Consider the following 6000-nt stretch of genomic DNA (forward strand, 5'->3'; position numbering starts at 1 on the left):
AGATAAATAAATAAGTGCAACTGTTGATGAATAATAAATCAGAAGGGTGAAAGGTGCAGGCTTAAAAACATAAAATTAAGATGAAAAGTGTGCCTGTCACCGTTAGATTGCACAGACAGAATGGAGTAACCTGGTTAAATTCCTTTGAAATATAAGGTAAAAGGTGTGCCTGTCACCGCAGAAGAATGCAGGCTAGATCCTACCTTCATAGAGGTGCGAAGGAAAGAAGCCGCGTATGAATGCGTATCTTCCTGCTCCGGTGGAAGTGTTTACACGCGTTGCTAAGTGACCGGGAGTATTCAAAATGGCCGCTTGACGCTTGCGCAGTGGTGTTCCCTTGACGCTCCAATCCGTTTCGCGAAGTGTGATCCCGTGGTTATGACAACCAACGAAGGGCAGCTGACGTCATCAGGGGGTCCGTGAAAGGCCAAATCAGCCGAGACTGGTGAAGGCGAAGCGGAGTCGTCGAACCCAAATCCAAGTCGAGGACAGGAACTCGACGAAGCAGGATGAGGCCAGCAAGGCAGGAGCAAGAGCAAATCAGGAGGTGGCAAAGTAAGTACAGCTTGGCTGGTGGGTGCTGGGGTGGATTCTTCGTCCTCTCGTTGCCAATGTTATGTAATAAAAGATCTGAGACTTCTTAAGGCTGAGGGTTTGAAGTTTATTCCAATTTCAGCATGCACCCACAACCAGACGCTCCCGCTGCGCACCAGGACTCCAGACAACTGACTTAACGTTGTCAGAACCCTGGAACGCATAGAGCAGCATCCGATCCTGGAACATAATTCAAATACATACATTAACCTCGTGAGACATTCTACTGCCAGAGTGCAGCGCGAGGATGGAGCACAACACACTGTAACTCCCCCACACAAGTAGTGTAAAGTTGTAGGGTTATCATGTTTTGGGGTTTGAGGATTAACACATACAGTAAATTTGGGGGGAGAATGAGTTGTGGATTACAGCACGGTGAGGTGGGGGAATGTAATAGTTCATGCAGGAGTTGACACACGGACACTAAATCAGGATACGGGGCAGCAATCCTCTCCCCTCAGCGCAACTAGGTACAGAGTACAGGGACGATTGTACCCATTATGGCTGAATCACGTAATTTAACCCTAGTCTTGTGCAATGTAACCAGGCTGGGTAATAAACTGAAGAGAAGTTTAGTGGCTGGAGCCATAAATAGATCCAAGGCAGACTTAATTCTCCTTCAGGAGGCCCATTTGATGGGCGCACAACACAGCCACGGAAGGCCTCATTTGCACAATATACTTCCAGTTCACGTGGGGTGGTCATCTTATTGAAAAGATCCCCGACTTTCTATATCCTCCGTACCTGGTTGGATGAAGCAGGTTGTTACAAGTCGCTAAAGGTGGAGTTGGAGGGCGAAAAGGTGATTCCCCTCAATACCTATGCACCACTAGTTCTTCATTTACCTACACTACAAAAAAGGTCCACTTTTAATGAGCTTCCCACAAGGCATTCACGATCATCAGGGGTGACTTTCATTTAGTCTTTGACACACTACTGGACAGAATAAGTACGAGATTGGAGGGGGAAAGCACGAAAGGAAAACTGGAAGGCTTTATGCAGGCCTTTGGCCTTCTAGATTCATGGAGGGGTTTACACAGTCAAGAATTGAGATTCTATTTTTACTCCCACATTAATATTCCAGATTATATTATGGTACCCAAGGGCAGTGCAGAGAGAATTTCAGACGCCAGATACCTAACAAGGGTGATATATTCACATGCTTCTCTACAGGTTACCATAACTACTGCCAAAGTCAGGGAGGCCCATTCATGGCGGATGGCCACCTAGAGACTAGCAAACAAACATGCGATGAAGAAACTGAGCAAGGCCAGAGATCTGTATTTCCGTGAAAATGTGGGTACTGTTGATAGTGCCAGTTTGATATGGGAGGCATATAAGGCCACAATCAGGGGATTGCTGATTGCTGGGGAGATATGAGGGACAGGGAACGGCACCTAGGGAAGCCAGAAATTGAGATCATAGATTTGGAAAGAAGGCATGCCACACACCTGGATACATCCATCTCTGTGACACTAGAGTGCAAACGTACAGAATATAAGGAGGTAGTGCGCCACAAAGTCAAAACTTCCTTCCTAGTCAAGCTGAAGTGAATTTATGAAGTGAGTGACAAGTGAGGCAAACCGCTGCCATGGATTGGTAGCAGGGAAAGGGAATCCACGGATGTCAAGGAACTAAGATTAGACACTGGGCAGGTGGTGAAGGAAAGCAAACAGATCGCAGAGGCATTTGCGACATACAGGGATGCATTATATGGAGATGGAAATCAGAAGATTTGTGACTGATTGCCCCATCAAAATCTTGTCTGTGGAGCAGAAAGAATGATTGGAGTCGAACCTCACTGAGGGGGGAGTTAATAGAGGCCCGATGCAAATGCAAACAGGCAAGGCACCGGGCCCTATCTGGCTGTAACGTCGGTCGGTCCTCATGATCGGTTTGTAGCTAGGAATGGTCCACCTCTTGATCTAACCAAGCCTACAAGCCGTAATGGCAAAGGACAGTGGAAGGATCAAGTGGAGGAAGGAAATGGAGGGAACAGCAGGGAAGGAGATCTGGAAAAAAAGAAAAGAACACCAGCTTGAGAACACCTTATGATACATAAATGTGAACAAAGGCAATATCAAAAACTAACCCCTACCAGGGGTTAATACACCTCTAGTACCTGTAAAGAAAAGGAAAACATCTTTGTAATGACTGTTGCTTGGATAGAAGGGGATGCCTTCTATCTGGATGGACTGGAAGGTTATAACTGCAGGGAGAAAATAAGAGAACATATAGCCTTGTATGGACAAATACACACTCCTAGGAGCCAGAAGAAACTGTCACAACCTCTGCTATGCACAGAGCACAAACCTACCCTTGTCTAGACTCCACCGCACTTCACAGGGATAGAGCGTAGGCTCCTACCACTCATAACAACCCCTGTTAAAAGATAAGAGCCAGAAGAATTACGTATAACCAGACTTTGTAGCCGACCTCCATACAAGAAAACCAACAGCAATCCAAGACTGTTAATATTACAGTGGTGAGATAGTCTTTTAGGCTTTACCCTTGTAAAACATAAGTTTTGCATTTCAAAGTAAATGGCACTGAAGAACCTCTAGCGTAATGCTTCTTACACGTAGAGTCATAGGTACTGCAGACACATAAGCTCAGTGCCCCCAAAAGGTAGAGGACTGTAAATCAAACCCCTCGCCGCTGGACGGTACTACCAGCCGAGGAAGAAATCAGGGAAGTGCCCCATCCTCCGCATGAGCAGCTGCTCTCCAACAGAGGTTGGTGAAGCAAATCCGGGAAAGACCTGTTTGAACCCCCCGCCGGCCGACAATGCAGGCCGAAATAATTCCAAGGACATTAATTCCTCGACGCTGGACGGTAAAAGCCAGCTGAGGAATCTCTCAGGAAGTGCACCAGCCTCCGCATGAGCAGCCGCTCTTCAACGGAGGTTGGTGGAAACAAGCCAGGGGAAAGTGGTTGGTGCTAGGCACCCTTACCGTTCTGCAAATCACCAAGAACTGGAACGAGACCAACTACACCAGGGACGAGGAATTTCCTACGCTGTTCTCCGGACTCCATCGGTCTTTATGCCGACTTCTCGCGACTTTTCGATGTGACGCGCGAGTGCTCATGGGTATTGTAGTTCGATAAGTCGGCACTGATGCGCTCGCCATCTGTGCTCATGACACTGGCTCCCTGTGGAATTTTTACGCAAAACCGTTGGAATAACATCCAGACCAATGCTCCTTATGTTTGAAGACGCCCTTCGTAAGTAAAAGTGGCAGTATCAGTACAAAGTGCTTGTTTATGCACCGCTTGCAGGTTTTCAAATCACAAATAAAAGGCATTGCCATTTACAATGCCAATAGCTCAAACTCTCGCAAATGCAAGACCTATTGCATTGCAAATGCGTGTAAATCCTGCTTTTGGAGAAGATGGGCTTTGGGCCTTGCTTCGTTAACTGGGCAAAATTGCTCAATCAGGAACTCCATGCTAAAGTAAAAGCGATCATTTTTCTTTCGAGGGAATCTCCTATTGGGAGGGATACGGGACAGGGTTGTCCCCGCTACCCGATGCTACTCACTCCGGAGATAGAGCCCCTGGTGATTCGAATGAGGGTGGGTGCCAGAATATGAGTCTGGACAGGGGGACTTAGGATGGGAAGAACAAACATCATTATATGCAAACGATATAAAGCTTTGACCCGCACAGACCAGTGGTACGGATCCATGAGATTTTCCAGATCTACAGGGAGTTCTCCAGGTTCACGATTAACAGGCCCTCATAGCATTGTCCATGTTACAGCGGTCTAATACGGCAGGGTCATCGCTCTGCATAATGCTAGGAAGCACTATAAAGCAGCACAGGTGGGGGAGTGAGTGATCGGACATATACAGGTGTGGAGGACCTGGTGGTTCACGTCAATAACTAGGGAATAGGAGACCATAGTTATATGCATGTGTTGTATAGGGGCTCTTTAGATGGGCGAAAATCACCAGCAATGACCAATGTTCAATATAGCTGGAATCGCCTGCTTTCGGGAAATAAAGTGGGACAAAGGCTCACACCCAAAACTCCCCTTAGGGAGGGCACTCGTTTGAAAAGAGTGGCTGAATTGAAGGGCTTCTTAGGCTGGTATAGAATAGGCATCAACACATTGGCTGAGGTATAGGAGGCTAATGGGGTCGTCCCTTTCGACCATTTACAGGGGACGACTCACAAAACCAACCATTCGTTTCATTACCAAATACAATAATGGCCACCAACACATTCGTAGAATTCTCAAGAAACACTAGAACTTACACGCCGATAACCTGACAATATCAGATGCTCTCAGTGATGTACCGCAATTCTGTTTCCAACTATGTAAGAATCTCAGAGAAGAACCTTGCCCATCCTACTTTCAGAAACAATACCCCAAATCCTTCCTACATCAACCAAAGGGATTCTACACCTTCTCCAATTGTTCAGTCTGTAAACTGGGCAGCTTAAAAACCAAGAAAGTATCAGAAAAAGGTAATTCCTATCAAATTACTGACTTCATCAACTGTGAAAGCACAAATGTAATTTACTTGGATACCTGGCCTTGTGACCAACACTATATAGGAAGTACGATCAGGCCATTAAAAACTCGAATTCAGGAGCATTATAGCAACATACATAAAAAAGATGAAAAGCAACCTTTAGTTGAACATTTAAAAAAAATATCATCCTCATCAGCGTAACTTCAGCTTCTGTGGTCTGACCAAAATGAAACACCACGCAAGAGGAGGATATCTGGAACTAAAACTACGCCAACAAGAAAGCGCCTTAATTATTCGCTTTGATACAGTATCTAAAGGTCTAAATAGAGACTTTGAGTGGCACTACTGGCTATGATAAGGAACATGAATAACCAAATCATGTTCCACGGTTCGAACTCTTGGTCTGTTTGATGGCCTTTAACATATATGTCTTTTACTGTAACAGTTTCCCTGGTTTGTTTCACAAACTTGGTTCTACAACAGTTCTTTCTGCTCTATCTTGTAATGTCAAATACTTTCTGTCTAGGGTTTGACCTTGAAAAATCAGATCTAAAATTACTGCCACATTTGTTGATCATTAACGTAGTTTTTTTCTCAATAACAAATGTTTCTTGCTTAGGATCTGCACCCGAAAAATTGTATTTACTGTTACTGTCTCGCTTTGTGACAGCTGTTTAACAATTTTATCATTAATTTTTGGTTTCTAATGTTTGGTTTCTAATAACAGAACCTTATAATTATATTAATTTTCCTTCTCTTATCTTTAAAACCACACTAATTGTGAGGATTTCCTAATCGTGTACCAGCAAATACCCCTAATTCCTATTGTTCGGTCGTCTCTTACGAGATACCAAATATCTTAGCATAAGGCAGTGATCTATATTATCCATATCTCAGTGCATAAAAATGCCAAATTTTTCTGATA

The sequence above is a fragment of the Triturus cristatus genome, chromosome 5_1 (genome assembly GCF_964204655.1).
Source record: "Triturus cristatus chromosome 5_1, aTriCri1.1, whole genome shotgun sequence".
In the NCBI taxonomy this organism is placed as follows: domain Eukaryota; kingdom Metazoa; phylum Chordata; class Amphibia; order Caudata; family Salamandridae; genus Triturus; species Triturus cristatus.